Here is a 19011-nt window from a genome sequence, read left to right as displayed (position 1 = left end):
AAGCAGCCGACCAGCATACAAGGCACTGCTAATTATAGTGAGGAAGGTCGGTCCATGCAAAAAAAGGGTAAAGGCTTGTCTGATGAAAGAGTTGAGGGTTTCAGATGTCAGTATTGCGAGAAGGTTAACATTAATCCATCACTGGAGGAATTTCGTTTGGAATCTATGACTGTTCAACCCGACATTGAAGTCAGAGACAAAATTCCAGAGAATGTTTCAAGGTCTGTCAAGTCTCGATTAGGGCCACGTATCCCCTTCCGAATGACAGAAATTAATTGGGTTGAGGAAGAACCTTTGTGGGCAAGTCTGGTGAATGAGTCTATAGAAGAGCCAGAATAGGCAAAGATTTCGGATCCTGATTTTCAATCAGAGGTCCCTCCAATAGTCTTCCCTCCCATTCCAGAAGGTATGGCGTCTCATTTGAAGCCTCTATACATTAATGCTCATATTTGTGGGAAACCAATCACAAAGGTTTTCATAGATAATGGGGTTGTCTTCAATGTAATGCCATTAAAGACTCTTAAGAAGTTAAGAAAGGGAATTCACGATCTATCTCCCGTGGATTTTGAGATGACTAGCTTTACAGGGCAGCCGACCAGACCAGAAGGCATGTTGGTCGCCTCAATTGAAGTCGGTCCAAAGAAGATTTCTTCTGTTTTCATCGTGGTGGATGCAGACACTACATATTCAATCCTACTTGGACGAGACTGGATTCATGCATCTAAATGTGTACCATCAACACTGCATCGTCAATTAATGTTTTGGGAAAGCAATCAGGTCTTCAAAATGGAAGCAAATGACAATCCTTTTGGAGCATCAGAACAAGTTGAAGAATCAGTTTTTTATTCTGGTCATGTACCTTCAATGTATCAGTTTTTATGGCTAATGAGTACCCAAAGAAGGGTTTTAAATTCATTAGCTAGAATTCAATGTTCTTTTGAAAAGAACAGTTGTACTATATGGCTCTTGAGTAAGCCAAACCTACTTTGTATAATACATTTCTCATGGAGGATGCAGATTTACAAGATTGTAGTTTACTTATTAATCAATATTATTTAGATCAGCTTTTGAAAAAAGTAGAAAAAGTAAAAAAATCTGATGTTCATTCCCAAGAAGATGAACAATTTTGTTGGCCTGTTTTGTTAGAGAAAATAGAGCCAACTTTTTCAGCACAAGATCCCTTGCTGGAATTTAACTTAGGAACCGACCTGGTTCCAAAAATAATCAGGATGAGTGGTTATGTGTCTAAAGAGCAACAAATATTGATGCTCGAGGTTAAAAGAAACAATATTGATTGTTTAGCTTGGGACTATTCAGAAATGCCTGGTTTAGAGCGAAGTCTGATAGAACATAGATTGCCTATTAAAAAGGATTTCAAGCCTTGTAAGCAATCTCCAAGACGTATGAGTCCCGACTTGATGCCTCAGATCAAAGAAGAGATTCAGAAGCTTCTTAAAGTGGGTTTCATCCGACCTTGCCGTTATGCGGATTGGTTGCCCAATATCGTGCCAGTGGTTAAAAAGAATAGTAAGATCAGGATATGCATCGATTTTAGAGATCTTAATATGGCCACTCCTAAATATGAGTACGTGATGCCTATGGCCGACATGTTAATTGACTCAGCAGCAGGGCACATAATTCTCAGTTTGATGGATGGTTATGCAGGATATAACCAAATCTTTTTGGCAGAGGAAAATATTCACAAGACAACATTTAGATGTCCAGGAACATTAGGCATTTATGAGTGGACAGTTATGCCATTTGGTTTGAAGAATGCTGGGGCGACTTATCAGAGGGCCATGAACTCAATTTTTCATGATCTCATTGGTAAGTCCATAGAGGTATATATTGATGATGTTATTGTCAAGTCCTTTAGTTTTGAGGAACATTTGAGGGATCTTAAAGATGCTTTCAGTCGGATGAAGATGTACAAATTGAAAATAAACTCGACTAAGTGTGCTTTCAGTATATTAGCCGAGAGTTTCTTGGGGTTTTTGGTTCATGAAAGGGGCATTGAGATCGATGCTAATAAAGTCAAGGCAATTCTTGCCAGCCGACCGCCCAAGACGGTTAAAGAAATTCAAATTCTGTTGGGTAAAGTAAATTATCTCAGGCGGTTCATTTCCAATGCTGATGGCAAGGTCAGACCAAGTACTAAATTATTGAAGGCAGAAGGAAGCGCCTTTGAATGGGGATCAGACCAACAGACAGCTTTAGAGGCTATAAAGCAAGCATTGGCTCAACCACCTGTGTTGATGCCTCCCAAGGAAGGTCGGCCCCTCAAACATTATTTGGCAAATACCTATGAAGTGGTCAGTTGCTTACTAGCTCAAGATGGAGATGATTGAAATGAAAGGGCAATTTATTATTTGAGCAAGACTCTCAGAGGACAAGAATTGAATTATACAATGCCAGAGAAAATGTGTTATTCATTGGTATTCGCATGCACCAAACATGAACATTATATGTTGCCCAGAAGAGTTGAGGTTATTTGAAAGATTGATCTCATCAAGTTAATTTTGCAAAGACCTACAATGCAGGGCAGACTTATGAAATGAGCCATTAAATTAGCCCCTTTTGATTTGTATCATTCTCCTCTGAGGGCGGTTAAAGGCCAAGCAGTAGCAGATTTTTTGGCAGACTTTGCAAGTCGTGAGGAGCAACCGACTGGGTGTATATCTTATGTAAGCACCCGAAATTGGTTAATGTTTTTTGATGGTTCTACCTCAGGAAACAGATCAGGTGCAGGTGTCTTATTGGAAGGACCAGAGGGTCAAAGAGTCAATTTGGAGCTGCAATTATAAGCCATGACCCATAATTCAGCAGAGTATGAGGCTTTAATCTTGGGATTGGAGGCTTTGATAGCCAGAATAGTTCAGTCGGTTATTATAAAATGGGATTCTCAATTGGTGATTAACCAGGTAAACAAACAGTATGTTTGCAATTATCCCCACCTACGCAGATACAGGGATTTGGTAGGTCGGTTGTTATCAAAGATCTCCAAAGTGATAATTGAGTTCGTCCCTAGAAAGGAGAATCAATTTGCAGATGATTTAGCTCAAAAAGCTTGCAAGGAAATTCTAAAAGATATATGTGCAGAGGTCGGCCCTGAGACAGAAACAGAAACCGACTGGAGGACAGAACTTGTCATGTATTTACAAGACCCAGGAGCAAATGTACCGATTGGAATTCGACTGAAAGCTCTACGATTCCAATTGGTAGAAGGAGTGCTATATAAAAGAACATGTTTGGGGCCCAAGTAAGCTTTGGAGGTGATGACAGAAGTGCACAGTGGGATATGTGGAGCTCATCGAGCAGGCCTGAATATAAGATGGGCTATTCATCGTTTAGGTTTCTTTTGGCCAAAGATTTTTTAAGACTGCATACAATTTGCCAAGGGCTGCCAAGAATGTCAGAGGCATGGGCAATTAATTCATTTACCAGTTACAGAATTGCAAGCTATGGTAAAACCATGGCCTTTTAAATCTTGGGTTATGGATATCATTGGTAAGATCCATCCTCCATCGTCCAAGAATCATTGTTTTATTTTGGTTGCAACAGATTATTTCACCAAATGGGTGGAGGCGGTTGCTTTGAAAAATGTAGATCAAAAGGAGGTGATTGATTTTGTGTTGAATCAGATTATATATAGGTATGAGATTCCTCATTCAGTAACAACCGACCAAGGTTTGGTCTTTACTGGGGAGAAGTTTTTAAGCTTTTTGACAGAGTTTGGCATTCGTCTGAGTCATTCTTCGCTTTATGATCCCCAAGCTAATGGGCAGGAAGAAGCTGCTAACAAGATTATTATTAGAATTATCAAGAAAACGATTGAAGGGAACCCAAGGAAATGACATTTGTTGTTATCTCGAGCCTTATGGGCACATAGGAATAACAAGAGTTCTGCCACAGGGTTTTCACCATATCAACTCACCTTTGGACAATATGCTGTGTTGCCAGCCGAAGTGCAGGTCTCATCTGGACGCACAAGCTTTACCAATGATGAATTTACTGAGGAATATCAACAATTGATGTTGCAGCAATTGGAAAGTCTGGATGTCAACCGACTTCATGCAATTGATCAGATTGTAAAGCAAAATGAAATCAGGACCAAGACTTATGGAAAGAAAATCTTTTACAGAACATTCAAAGAAGGAGACTTGGTCTGGAAGACTATTCTTCCAACATATAAGAAGGTTGATCAATTGGGAAAGTGGTCCCCGAATTGGGAGGGACCATTCATAATTCAAAAGGAGATCGGAAATGGTGCCTTTATTATTATAAATCAAGAAAGTAAAAGGGTACACGATTGTATTAATGCTAGATATCTGAAGAGTTATTTTCCTGCCTTTTCAGATAACAAGAAAGCATGAAACATTAATTTTATTCAGAACCCATTTTCCAAGGGTTCGAACCTAACAAGGGTTCATTCATTGTCAGATGTTGAATCATGCAGAGGATTGCTGTTTTCTGAATCAGAATCTTCATTCCAGTGATTAGGGATTAATTCTGGTTCTTCATCAATAAGGTCCTCTAAGCTAGGTCGGTACTTCTCCCATTGATCCTGCATCTTCTCAAGATCATAGTCGGTCCGAGCTTTCATGTCTGTCACAGTTTGGCGCTCACGATCAACAAGAGTGCGTAATCTTGAAAAGACTACGCGTTGATTGGAGAAGGTATGATCCCAGCCAAGGTCTGGGAGTATGGCTGTCACATGGTGTTCAATCAAATCCATGTGATGATCAATGTCGGGAAGGCGATTTTGTATATCCCAAAGAGTTTTATATCCTTCTAGCACATTTTCCATGAGGCGAATAATGCGATGGATAGTCTTCCTGCCTCGTTGGGAAAATCTGAATTTGAAATCTAATTGTTTGAGGATGCATAGCAGGTCTTCGGCATGACCTCCAACTGGATGATTGCCCACAAAAAAGGGTTGAATAACACATTGCCAATTGTTTACAGGAACATGAGGACGATGAGGTGGCATTTTAATACTTGTGGGCAGGGGTGTTCAAGGTTGATTTATGGGTAGACGCTTATTTGCTGATTTGCAAGGACTGCAAGTATTTATAAGGGTGATGAATTGATTGGTTCCCCGGAGGGTTGGAATTTGGGAAGTGATCCTCAACAATAGGACAAAAAATTTATTTACTAAGTCAAAGTTTCCAAAAATTTACAAAAGAGATCCTAAAACAAGTTTAATCTGGGACCATTTATCCTCTGTCCTGGAGAGTCGCCTGTTATTGGCAGCCGACTGGTACTGCTTTATGAGTTGGGATCGGACGTGAATCTTTAACTCCTGGTCCAGGTCGGCTGCATTGTTTTGGTATCGATCAATTAGGCGCTGCTCATCATTTATATGGCCTTCCAGGACTGACCTTTCTTGATGAAGCGACCTCAGTTCTGCTTCTTTTTGCTGGATTGATCCCTCTATTTGTGCCTTGGCATTATTAAGGCCTTCTAGTCGGCCAATTGCCTGTTGACTGGATTCCTTGGTTTTTGTCAAGGAAGCCTCCAGACTTATTCGATCCAAATCAGACAAGGGTGTTTCAGTGGTCAGAACATGAGCGAACAAAACTTCATTCCGGAGTTCGGATAGTCGCTCCATCAGTTGGTGAAGAATGGAGGTAGCAGCCGACTCTGAACACATTTGAAACAAAAGACCAGCAATGGCTTGAAGAAGGCTGTTAAGCAAGTATTGTCCCAAGTCGGGGAAAGATTGGTCAACAGCCCGTGCAATTAAAGTTCGGACATCTGTCAGAATGGGGACAGCCGACAAGAGGGCTAGGTCAGAACATCCTTGAAAGAATGAAGGCTTATGTCAGATTACATTAGGTGCCAATATCAAGAATCAATTGTGAAGGTTGTACTTACCTCTGGACGAATGGTGGTCACTGAAGGTGCCAGAATAGCCTTAAGTCTGGAAGGCTGGTACTGCAATAGCTGACTCGTCGGCTGCTTCAAGTGGACGTTGTGGTATGGATCTAGGCTCCTGAGTTATGGAGATATGGTGTGTTAAAGATCATGTTAATACTAGCTTGTAGTTTGGAAGAAGGAATCTCGAGCGTTTACCAGATTAACAGAGGTCTCTGATTCAGATAAGGGAATCTCTTGTAACTCCTGTAAGAGTCCCCTCGGTTGCACAGGCATAGGTTCGTCTGCCTGTCCGTCCGCTTCTGGAAGAGGGTCTGCTGCCCTCGGGTCTGCTACCCTTGGGTCGGTTGCCTTCAGGACGGCTGCCCTCACTTCGGCTGCTCCTTGGTCGGGTGCTTTGGGGGCGGCCGCAGCTGGTTCGTCCGGAGCGTTTTGAATGGCCGCATCAGGGACATTTCTGTCTTTTGAAGTGACCACATCAGAGGCGTCTGCAGTGGAGGTGGATACAGGTGTGGCCATTGGCGCCATAGGAGGCAGAGATGGGTCCGAGGCGACATAAGGTAATCTACCCATCTCTAAAGCAGTCGCCTCACTCGGGGATGAGACCCTTGTTGTTGTCCGTTTGGTGGATGAAGGCGTTTTCTTTGAGGTCCGGCGTTTGGTCGGGGGTTTGGGTTCTTGTAGTTGGTCGGTTGGTGGCTCTGCTGCTTTATTTGAGTTGGAAGCAGGTTGGGCGGTCGCCCTGGTTGAAGTTAGACCTGGATATAAAAATAAGGATTAATACCATGGTAAGGAAAGGATCAAGCTAAGTGGAGAATATGAGATTATACCTAGACGAGGTCGGGTTTTTATAGGGGCCCGACCTGATCGGCGGTTTTTTAAGGTCGGTTGGTTGTCTCCAGAGGGGGAAATAGCTTGAGTCTGAGAGGCTCTCTTTTCCTTTGTGGAGTGCCCGACCCAGTTCCCTGAGTAATTAATTTCCTTTGGATATTAGTTAGTGGGGTCGTCCTTAGTGTCAACGCAGGTGGGGGAAGGAGAGTGCCCAGCAAGCGATCCTTGTCAGGGGCAATCAAGGCCCAAGTAACCGACCACCACTCGCGAAAGGATTCAACTGAAATTGGGGAAGTTCAGAAGGGAACGTAGGAGTTGGAAGTTATGTAATTAGTGAGCTGGGATACATATGGGGCAATCAAATCAGGAATGGCTCTCCCATCCGAACTTTGAATTATTAAATGTGAATGAGCAATGGGACCAGGTAAGCCTTGTTGGCATCCGAATTGGCGTGCCAAAAATTGAGGCTGGTAGTTGAAGGTATAAAAAACTTTGGGACCTTTCTTATCAATTTTCTTACTGGTAAATAAGGACCTGGGCTTAAGAGCAACATCCTAGGAGAAAGCGTAAATTGGATGTGGAAGTGGGTCTGGTTCAGACAAAGGTGAGGATACAGGGAATGGCCAAAATAGGCCTGATGCATAACCAATATACCTTCTATGTATGTAGAAATGGGTGTCATTTCGATTATCAGTAATGGCAGTTATGATCAGGTCAGATGCTTGGAGGTTATTACGACCTAAGCAAAGTCGGTTGAGGGCTACTCCTAGAGACTTCTCAAGTGTGGGGGCAATGGAAGGATGACCGAGTTGGAAAGCATTGGGAAAATAGAGACGGAACCATAGTTCCAGAAACCAGAAAGGACCCGACGCAGCAGTGTCTAATTTTTTACCATCCTTTTCTGTAAGACGGGTGCTAACCCTAGATAATCCTTCAAAAAGATTGGCAAGGAAAAGAGTGCCCAGGGAGAATAAATGACCAGAAGCTATATGTATGGCTAAGTCAAGATGAGAGGGAAGGACACATTTTGAAGGAGAAGCTACAACATACTTACAGAGCCAAAAAAGCAGGAAAGCTGTGTGCTCCCGGTCGGTAACAGGGGTCCCGTCTGCTCCTTGTTGATCATTTAATAATTTTGTCCAGCCTCATTCCTTCACATCCGTCAGAGACCAGCCCAAATGGTCTGCATTGGGCTCTTGCCCATCTAAGGCACCCATTACAGGGTCTTCCTCTACGATTGGCAAATGAGCGATCATGGCCATATCCATGAGGGTAGGGCCGATGGGGGCTGTTGGAAGAAGGAAAGTACAAATCTCAGGGTGCCAAAACGCTGCCATTGCTAGAAGAACTTTTTCATGCAAGTGGCATGGAAGTGTAGATAGACGTATGGCCTGGTCGATCTGCTGAGTTTTCCATTGACCCTGGAAATGTTCTGCTACTCTTTGGTACCAGGTGCGATATGGATCCTTGGGGGTCTGTCAAATGAGTTTTGATATTGTCATGAAGACGGATTGCACTGTAGTTGGGGTTGTTGATAGCTAGTAGATTTCTTGCCTCCAAGACTTCTCTCATTCCGTTGGAGTCTTCAGAGGTAGTGCAGTAGGGGCGAATGGTTGGAGTAAGCATTTTAGTCGCCACAAAAGCTGTTTCGGGGTTTCATCCATCGAAGGGAAGGGCAGGTATGTATTGATTTGCCATGGTTTGGAGTTGCAGGAATTGCAATTAACATGAGTGGTTTTGAAGAAAAGGGGAGTGTTGCAGAAAAAAACTGATTGCAGTTGCAGAGGAAATTCCTCAGTGGGGTTGTGGTTTATGAACTTTCAAACGGCGATTGAGAAATGGCGTTTGAAAGTCCCTTGGCGGCGGGCAAGTTGTTACGTATGAAATTTAGAATTAGGTTAAAAAGCCCAAGGTAAAAAGAAAAATGGGCCTAACAATTGAGGTGATCGAATTGGTTCAGGGGCACCGCGGGAAATTCAGGTGAAAATAGATATATTTCTAAGGAAATAGCGGGTCAGAAGGTCTGCAGGTCGGAAGGTCCTCAGGTTGGGAGGTCCGCAGGTCGGAAAGTCCGCAGGTCGGAAGGTCCGCGGGTCGGAAAGTCCGCAGGTCGGAAAGTCCTCGGGTCGGGAGGTCCGCAGGTCAGAAGGTCCGTAGGTCGGAAGGTCCGTAGGTCAAAAAGTCCACAGGTCGGAAAGTCTGCAGGTCGGAAGGTCTGCAGGTCGGAAGGTCCGTAGTTCGGAAAGTCCGCGGGTCGGTTGGTCTATAAGTCGGGAGGTTTGCGGCTGGACCAAACAAGTCGGGTGGTCTATAAGTCGGGAGGTTTGCAGCTGGACCAAATAAGTCGGGTGGTCTATAAGTCAGGAGGTTTGCAGCTGGACCAAACAAATCGGGTGGTCTATAAGTCGGGAGGTTTGCGGCTGGACCAAACAAGTCGGGTGGTCTGCAAGGCGGAAGATTTGCAGTCGAACCAACAAGGCGGAAGAGTTGCGTTCGGGCCAAAAGGGCGGAAGGTCTGCGGTCGGTCCAAAGAGTCGGATACTGTTGAGAGTGATAATTTCGGTCGGCTGAGGGCACGTGTCAGCAGGAGAGGGGTTAGCAGACGGTTGAAAAGAAGCGTTATAACCGTTCGGGGCGACGGTTTCTAGTACCGTTTCTGAAGAGTATTTAAGGATTAATTGCAACTGGCAATTTATCTTCAATCAACTTCAACAAAAGCAAAGTCAGATTTGAGGATCACCACTTTAAATTTCCAGCATTTTAATTTTCATTTAATTTTCTTATGTACTGTACAGTGTTTAGAGATTCCTAATCTCAGGCACTAATTAATCAAATTTAAGGATATTTCCATATCTTTGAATTTTACTTTTTGTTTGTTGAAAAAAATACATCAACAAGTTTCATATAACACATACGACAATTGATTTTAGTACATGACATACTTGTATACAACACACTTTTAATAATTAAAAAATAGCCCATATCTTTATTATACATAGCATGTGCTGTGTGTAATACTAATGTGTACTGTTTGCATATATATGAGGTATGCTAATGTGAAAAGTCAGCACCGTAACCATCCCCGATTAATTTATAATGTCAAAATTTTATTATATCTCTTTAAAATATATATATATATTTATATATTAAAAAAAAATGATTTATGTTTACCATACATAAAGATATACATATATATCACCCTTCCTTCTTCGTCCCAATTAAATTCCTAGTTTTAATTTATGCTCACTTCTTTAGATGGTACAATTTTATTATTATTATTATTATTATCATTATTATTATTATTACTTACAATTTTGTCTTTACCTTTTCAAAACATTTTGGCAAAATAACAACAATCAACTATGTATTATCCTAAATTATTAAATTAATAATAATAACAAAAATTTGGATGAATGAAGTATATAATTATAGTATCTAGAAAATAACATATCTATATATTGATTATACTGATTAAAATATAATTTTTAAAATATTTTAACGTATATTTAAAAATAATTTTTAAATCAAATAATATTGAATCATTAATTGAGAAGCTTGTTTTCTCGTAAATAAAATTTTCAATAAATCTCGTGATGTGTGAAATGTCTTTCCATACTAGTCAGTGGGTTCCATAATTTATGATTGTTGTCCAACGGTGTTTGTTCCTACCAATTGAATCCTAGTATTTAAAATATTTTTATGAACTCAATGATGAGTTTTAACAAATGCAACATAGAAAAATTTATTTGAGAGTTTTGCTCTCAAGAACGACTCAAAACAATATGAAAGATGGAGCTTGGTAAAGTCATCGACAGTCTGATTAACAGAATAGGTGGGAGTCAAAGAGATGTTGTGAGCAATGTGATAATGAATGAGGTGACAGATGTGTTTCATATGCTCATGGAAAACATTATTCGTCAAAGTTTTTATGGAATTTTGACTGTCGCAATGAACAATAGTAGCGGAGGATTGAGGCACATCGAGATCAGCCAGCAGCCAACGAAGCTATAGAAGCTCGGCAATGGTATCGGCAAGAGATCCATACTCGAACTCTGCACTGGACCGAGAGACGGCCGTTTGTTTCTTGCAGTGCCAAGAAATAAGTGAATTATTAAGAAAGAAACATAAACCAGTGGTCGAGCGGCTATCGGTGGGGTCTCCCGCCCAATCAGCATCAAAATACCCGGTCAAAACTAAGGACGAATGCGTTGAATAATGAAGACCATGAAGAAGAATGCCTTTGATGTACCAAGGAGCAAACATAAACATCATAAGCAATGTCAGGTCGAGTGACAGTCAGGTAGATCAGGCTTCCCACCAGCTGATGATGCATGGTAGGATCGTTAAGAGGGACGTCATCCATCGGAGTAAGACGGCAGTCAGAATCAAGAGGCGTAGGAGCAGTCTTGGAGTCAGACTCGCTTTGGACAAAAGGTCGGAGGCATACTTTGTGACACCCCAGCCCGCAAGCCACGCAAAGCCGAGCATGTCAGGATTGTAGATTGTCCCCAAAGGTCAACACGAGTTCTTCTAGCGCGCTTCTATCTTCACTCATGCGCACCATAGGAGACTTCCCGGGGGATCATCCATCCTCAAATTACTCTAGAGCAAGCACACAAGGATCTCGAAAATGAATATGCACATTTTTGAATAAGTAGTCTAATCAATCCATTTAACCTATATTCAACTTCGGATTGCCTGACACCGGCTCATCCACGGGGGTTGGCCTAGCACCGGCCCAACTCCAGGGGTATTACATACTTGGCTTGAGATAGAAAATATCCGTCAGAGGTGTCGGAGATCTCAAGACCGAGGAAGTACCGAAGAGGTCCTAAGCTATTCATCTCAAAGTGACAATGTAGATGATCCTGCAACTCGGATATACCGGATTGATCATCACCCGTGGTGATCATTTTATCCACACAGAGTAGCAAAATAGTAACTTCAGCGGACCCACGACAAATTTTGAAAACCATGCTCGGGGTGCCTATTTCAGACCATACAAAAGCACGACGAGGTTTGCATACCTTGGAGGACGTAGGAAAACTTGGAGGAGGAGACATATATATATCCTTGGATAGATCACCATGCAAAAAAGTATTCTTGACGTCGAGCTGATGCAAGGGCTACTGACGAGCGACAGTATAGCAATGAGACAAAAGACAGAGGTGAGACAAGCAACCGGAGAAAAGGTCTCCTCATAGTCAATACCATACTCCTAGATCTACCTTTAGCTACCAAACAAGTCTTTTAGTGCTCGATGGATCCATCAAAGTGGGTTTTGATCCGGAATACCCACTTACAACCGATAGGTTTCTTGCGGGGAGGGAGATCAACCATATCCCAAGTATGAGTTTTCTTCAAAGCCTGTAACTCTTCAAACATAGTCTGCCGCCACAATGGATCCACATATGCCTCACAAAAAGACCTGGACTCATGGTAGGATAAAGTGGCAAAGAAGCAATGATAATCAAGTAAGTGAGTAGGGAGATGACTAACCCGAGTGAAACGGCGAGGGCCAGGATCAGGGTCCGAGGTCGGAGGAGTGTCAGATTCTGGGAGAAGTGGGGATTTGGATCGAGAGTAGTAGCAGGCTCGGGGGTCAGTGTTGGTTCAGGAGGCGCAATCGGGATGACGTCGGGTGTAGGAGACGGAGCCGCATCGTCAGAAAGAAATAGAGATGGTGAGAACAAGGTAAAGAAAATAGATGAATGATCAAAGAGAACTCGAAAGTTGGACAAGGTAGAAAACTTAGTATGCTCCTACTATGTGACATGACAAGAAATGAGTACGCTATTGGAACAGGATCCCAACAACGATAACCGTTATGCTCTACCCCATATCCCAAGAAACAACATAGACTCACACGAGGTTCTAATTTAGTGCGCTCATTAGGAGGAAGAAGAACGAAACTGACATAACCAAAATGGCGAAAAAGACTAGCTCGATTAAATAGTCTTTCAAAAGGACTGACATTAGCCATGACAGAGGAAGGAAGACGATTTATAGTATAGACAGGTTAAGTGCAGGTTCCCCCAAAAACGATTCGGATAAGAGGTAGATAAGGGAAGGGTGCGGACTGTATCAAGGATATGACGGTGTTTACATTCGGCACGACCGTTTTGTGAAGAGGTGTATAGGTAGAAACGCTGGATAACAGTACCTTGATCAGAGAGAAAATAAAGAAAGGAAAAATCTGTATACTCAAGAGCATTATCTATGCGAACAGTTTTGGTGGTGTAGGAAAACTGGGTTTGTATCATTTCAGCAAAGTCCATATAAATAAAGTAGAGTTCAGAACGCTATCGCATAAAATAAATCCATGTAAAGCGTGAGTAGTCATCGATAAAAAGTACGAAATAACAAAAACCATTCATAGAGACAGCGGGTGAAGTTCCCCAAATATCATGGTGAATTAATGAAAACAGTTTATCTACTACGGAAATAATATGAGGGAATGACAAAGCATATTGTTTCCCTAACGAAAAATCCACACAATCAAAAGACTCAAAACTAATAGAACCCAAAACACCCTAATTAATCAAAGACCTGAGTTTATTGGAGAACATATGATTGAGACGAAGATGCCACTGAAGGCAGGACGATGTAGAGTTAATGGCGGCAAAAATGAAGGGACAAGAGAGCTAAAAATGAAGGGACAAGAGAGTTGAAGTGACTTAAGTTTAAATAAGCGGCCCGTCTTCCGGCCCTTCCCAAGGGTCCTTCTGGTTTTCGCCTCATGAACCTGCACATCAGAATGAGAAAAGATCACAGTGAGACCTTGATCAACTAATTGATCAATGGAGATTAAGTTCACGGTTAATTGGGGAATATAATATGTGTCAGGGAGGGATAAGGATGGTGTGGATACAGAGCTGGTGTGAGTAATGCACATATGAGTACCATTTGCAGTAAGGATAAGGGGTAGGGATGAAGTAGTTGATGCAAAATTCATAATGTTTATATCAGGGGTCATATGGTTACGATATGCATAACCATAATACCAAGGAGGGTTACCTGATGTGGTAGACATAACGATATTGGAAGAGAGAACCTGTTTAAGAAGAGCTTCAAAGTCTTGAATCATGGGAGGCATAGGCGCAGACGTGGCAAAGGCTGTGATAAATGAGGTACTAGACTGAGGAAATCCACGAGTATGCTGAGACTTGAAATTGCTGCCATCAGAGCGAGACGGCCTAGTAGGGCAATATTGTATAGTATGGCCTAAAGCATGACAGTAATGACACTCCACCTTGGGGCAGTGACTGAAGTCATGATCAGAGGACTGACATCGTTTGCAACGGAGTTGGCGACTTTGGGTAGGATTCCAAGCGGTGACCGCAAAAGCAGAATCAAACGGAGAAGCCTTGGCTAGGTGAAGACGAGTTTCTTCAAGGATAATTTCCTGAATAGTTGCATCCAATGTAGGAAGTGGGTGCCGATGTAAAAAAGAGGCATAATTTACCTCATACTCTAGACACAGAGCCATCAAAATCTGAATGAGGCGGAGATGATAAGAACTGATCTCAACCTGATCCAACAAATGTCAAATAGGTTGCACTTGAGCAAAGAAGTCGTTGACAGATTGTCATGGTTCATGTTTTAGACCATGAAGTGTACTCCAAAGCTGATAATAATGTGCCAACCCAGTAGCACAAAAGCGGGCTGCCAAGAAATCCCAAATGGCCCTAGCAGTTTCAAATTGGGCAAGTTGCACTTGTATCGTCGGAGTGGATGTATTCCGCAGTCAGGTAAGAATCTAATGGTTCTTACTGTCCAAATCCTCCAATTTTTCAATATATGATTTGAGAGCTTTAGGGTAGGCGTAGTTTCTCCGATATGAAGGGGGAGCAATGAGAGCAACTATATCCCCTGTAACTATCCTCCATAATTTTCTGCATATCAGAAAATTTTTCATTGATTGCACCCACATACCATAATTATCTCTGAACAAGATAATATTTATCGGAATATGAACATTCATCTTTTTCATACTAAATACAAAAAAAGTAACCGAGAACAGATAATATCACCAAAAATCGAATTAACAGAAAAACAAAGATAACCAAATCAAATCCGGAACAAGGAAAATCATGAGATCGCGAAACAATGCTCAGATAACAAAAATGAATATACCGTCGGAGAAGAAATTAAATTTCGAGCAAGACGCCGACAAAATTTCCAGCGACCGCCCCCGCACGCGCCGGCAAGGCGTCCGACCACCGGATTCTTCGTCGGGCGCGTGAGACACCGATGCACCGTAGTCGCCGCGATTTTCCATATGTTAGCAGGTCTTGCGGCGGCGCACCTAGCGATGGTGGCAGTGTCGATAAGAAACAACCAGAAGATAGGGAAACGGAAGGGCAGTGTATTTGTGCTACACGGGGAAGGGAAGAAGTGGAAGAAATCGGAGATTTAGATACTATACTGAAATAATTGATATAAACTGGATTTCTTAAAATAATAATTGAAGTACGGGGTTTTGGACTGGAATATATATATATATATATACAATATATCAACCGTTTTTATTTATTCATTGTTTTTAGTTTGAAGGTATATAAGGAGAAATGAGGGAAACGAAAGAATTTTGTACGTGGTTGATGTATTTATTTATTTTAGTGGGGAAGAAGATATACATTATATCATTTTCTTTTCCATTTTAATTCGGAAGAATTTGAAAGAGGTATTTTATTAAAAATATGTTTACTTAATTCTATATACGCACATATTTTATTATATTTTTCAATTTTAAAATATTTTATTCATTTATTTTTATTCTATTTAGTATTGAAATTAGAATATTAACGTATATATTTGTAATACATTTAATTATATATTTTAAATCATTTTAATTATAATATCATATTTAAAAAGAAAAAATTATATAACAAATATATAATTATACTTTAATACTATAAAATATTAAATAAATATATTTAAACTAATTAAAATTAAATTATTAGATTTAGTACTAATAATTAAGTAAGTATACTTTATACTTTTTTATTTTTTTACTATTTTTGAATAAATTTGCGTATATCTATATTTTAATTTCAATAAAAATATTTGTATTATGAAATAAACTATATCACATTACTTATATTTTTTGTGTCGGATTAGATATTTTATTAATAAGTTATTCAAATTTTATTATGTAATTTTATTTTATTTATTTATATATTATAGGGGCATTATTATAAAATTATTTATTTATTTATTTATTTTTACATTCTTTTTCTAACCGAGAAGTATTACTTTTTATTCATTATACTTTTCTCTATTTTATATAAATCAAACATATTACTCCATCTGTCCGAATACAATAGTCTTATTTATCATTTTTATTCGTCCCAAACAATAGTCTGATTTTCATAAATAATCATATCACTATAAAATTACCTTTACGCTTTCATTGTTATTACACATTTGCCACTACTTTTTATGTTAATATACTCACAAGGACAAAAAAATTTTTATCCATATTTTTTACTCATTACAAATATAATATCAATATTACTTAAATTTCGTATCAAATATAATCTACTGACGGAGGGAGTATTATAATTTTAATTTTGCTATTCCGTTGCCTTCTTCATTTCCATAATAATTTATTCCCTCGTTTGAATCAAACAAGTCCTAATAGAAATAAAAAAAATATATTATGCCACTCAAATTTAGAAATTAAAAAAGAAAAGAGAAAAAGAAAATAATATTGAAAAAGTATTGTTGGATAATTGTTTTATATGGATAGTATCTATCTTTAAATATGTACTCATTTAATTCATTTTTCTAATTGTATTTATATTTTTAATGTTAAATATGTACTCATTTAATTCATTTTTCTAATTGTATTTATATTTTTAATGAATTTAACTATTTTAGTTTTATATTAAAAATACTTGTTCGGGGATTGAATTTTGAGTTGGGATTTGAATAGTAAAAATTTTGAATTAAATAGTTGTATGATGTGATATAAATAGGTGTTGATGTGATGTTTTGAATTTAAATTAATTTTTTAGTATAATATAAAAAATAAAAAATAAGGATTTGATTTGATATTTTTGGGGGGAAAAAATATGATACAACAGTGGAAATTAAATCCAATCCCCCAAACAAACCCACCCATATTTATGTATACACAAATGTCTTCTTTTTTGTTTTTTAAATCAACACATTTTTTTAAAAAATATATATATTATATATACTCATTATTTTTATATTACAAATTATTTCAAAGACAAATATAATCAGAAAGTATTTATTTTGGATGTTGGTTTAATTGTAATAATTTAGCTACTTTTATTGCTTGTTTCTATACGGAGAAATTAGAATGTAAGAATTATATGACTTTTATATGGAAGGGAAAAAAATGATTGGATAAATAAAAGAGATTATGCAAAAATATTCTAGTTTTAGAAATAATTAGAAAGTTTCAAAAATTTAAAATACTCCCTCCGTCCCAAATACCATGTCCACGTTGCCCTTTTTGTCCGTCCCACATACCATGTCACTTTTCTTTTTTGGAAAATGATTACACACTTTAATCTCATTTTAAATTTTTTAATTTTATTTTTTTATACTTTTAATTAAACTAATTAGTTATCTTAATCTTAATTTATAATTATTTATATTATAGGATAATTATTTTCACTAATACATTCTTAATTATCTACTAATTACACCCCTCCTAAAATACCTTATATACAGTTTAGCAGATACCATATATGGGACGGAGAGAATATAAAAGTAGGCAATAAAAATAATATATATATTAAATGAGAATTTGTATATAAAATTAATGAATTTGGGAAAATTATTTGAATATACTATTACTTATAAATAATACTATTATCAAATATGCATATTTTTTAGGAAAAATATACTGTTAAAGGTACAAAAAAGTATAAATCATTTCATATGTATTTTTATTGAATGACCTTGCGTTCTTTTAGTTTTTTTTTTTTCAATAGGATCTCTTTAAAAAAAATTTAATACATTAGATATATTTATTATTTTTATATTATCTACATAATTAATTATAATTCACATAAAAAATAATTCATTTAATCTATTTTACAAAATAAACACTTATAGTCAAAAAGTTTTACCAAAAATTCAAATTAAATAAAATATATGTTGATATGACTGATCGTGGATTGTGATTGTATTTATATTTTATATTTTTATGTAAAAAACTAAAATAGAATATAATAGTAATATTTTATAAAAAATATATCATGTGTCTTTTCACTCAATTTATTTTTGAGTGACGCGATTTTCTATAAATATTTTTTTAAAAAAAATATAATATATATTATGTATATACTCTATTTATTGAATACAAAATACTATTAAAAAAAACAAATGGTGAACACACCCTAAACAAAAGTATGTGTATACTAGGAGTTTGTTTGTAGGAGTTTGTTTGTAGCGTTGATTTGGAGATTTTTTTTTTTTTATTATAAAATATAAAAATTTGTATCGGTAATATAAAAAATAATTTTTTATAGTGAATATTAGCTTTTGTAAGATTATAATATATATATATATTAATAATTGTGTAAAAAAAAAATATATATTGTGCAAACAAACCCTAAAATTTGTTATTTTATTCTTTTCAGTAATTTTTTTTCTTTATATTTTTATTTTTAGTAAATATTTAAAAATACTAAAATCTATCTAGTTCAAAACATTTTTATAATTTTCTACAACTAACATTAAAATTTCTTCATTTTGAATTTTGATTGATTCGCGCTTGTATGTGGATTTGAGATTTAGATTTGTAGATTTGAATATTTAAAATTTTGTATTAGAAATACTTTTACTATAATATAAAAAATAAATATTTTAAAAAATTAATAAATACTCCATCTGTCCAGTAACATTTTTTATTTTTATTTGTTCATAAAAAATAAATATTTTAGAAAATTAATAAATACTCCATCTGTACAGCAATATTTTCTATTTTTGTTTGTTCATTCACTTTAATTAAATAATGTTTTATTTATTTCTTAATGTATACTTCATCATTCCCATTCATTGTATTTTTTATTTATTATTTTAGTCTGTATCATTTAAAAATATTTATTTTTAATTATAATAAAAATAATCATATCCAAATACCTAAATACCAACTTTTACAAAAATATTTATTTAATTTGTAATTTTAAAGCACATTTTAATTCACTAAATAATAAAAAATTATTACTTTTTGATATATTATAAAAAATAAATAAATTAGACCGGAACAGAATAAATATTATTCAATATTATATTTATTTGCAAATATATTGCTACTAA

Source organism: Andrographis paniculata, unplaced genomic scaffold, assembly GCF_009805555.1.
Source record: "Andrographis paniculata isolate CXL003 unplaced genomic scaffold, ASM980555v1 Contig60END, whole genome shotgun sequence".
Taxonomy (NCBI): Eukaryota; Viridiplantae; Streptophyta; class Magnoliopsida; order Lamiales; family Acanthaceae; genus Andrographis; species Andrographis paniculata.
Note: the sequence above shows the minus strand (reverse complement) of the source record.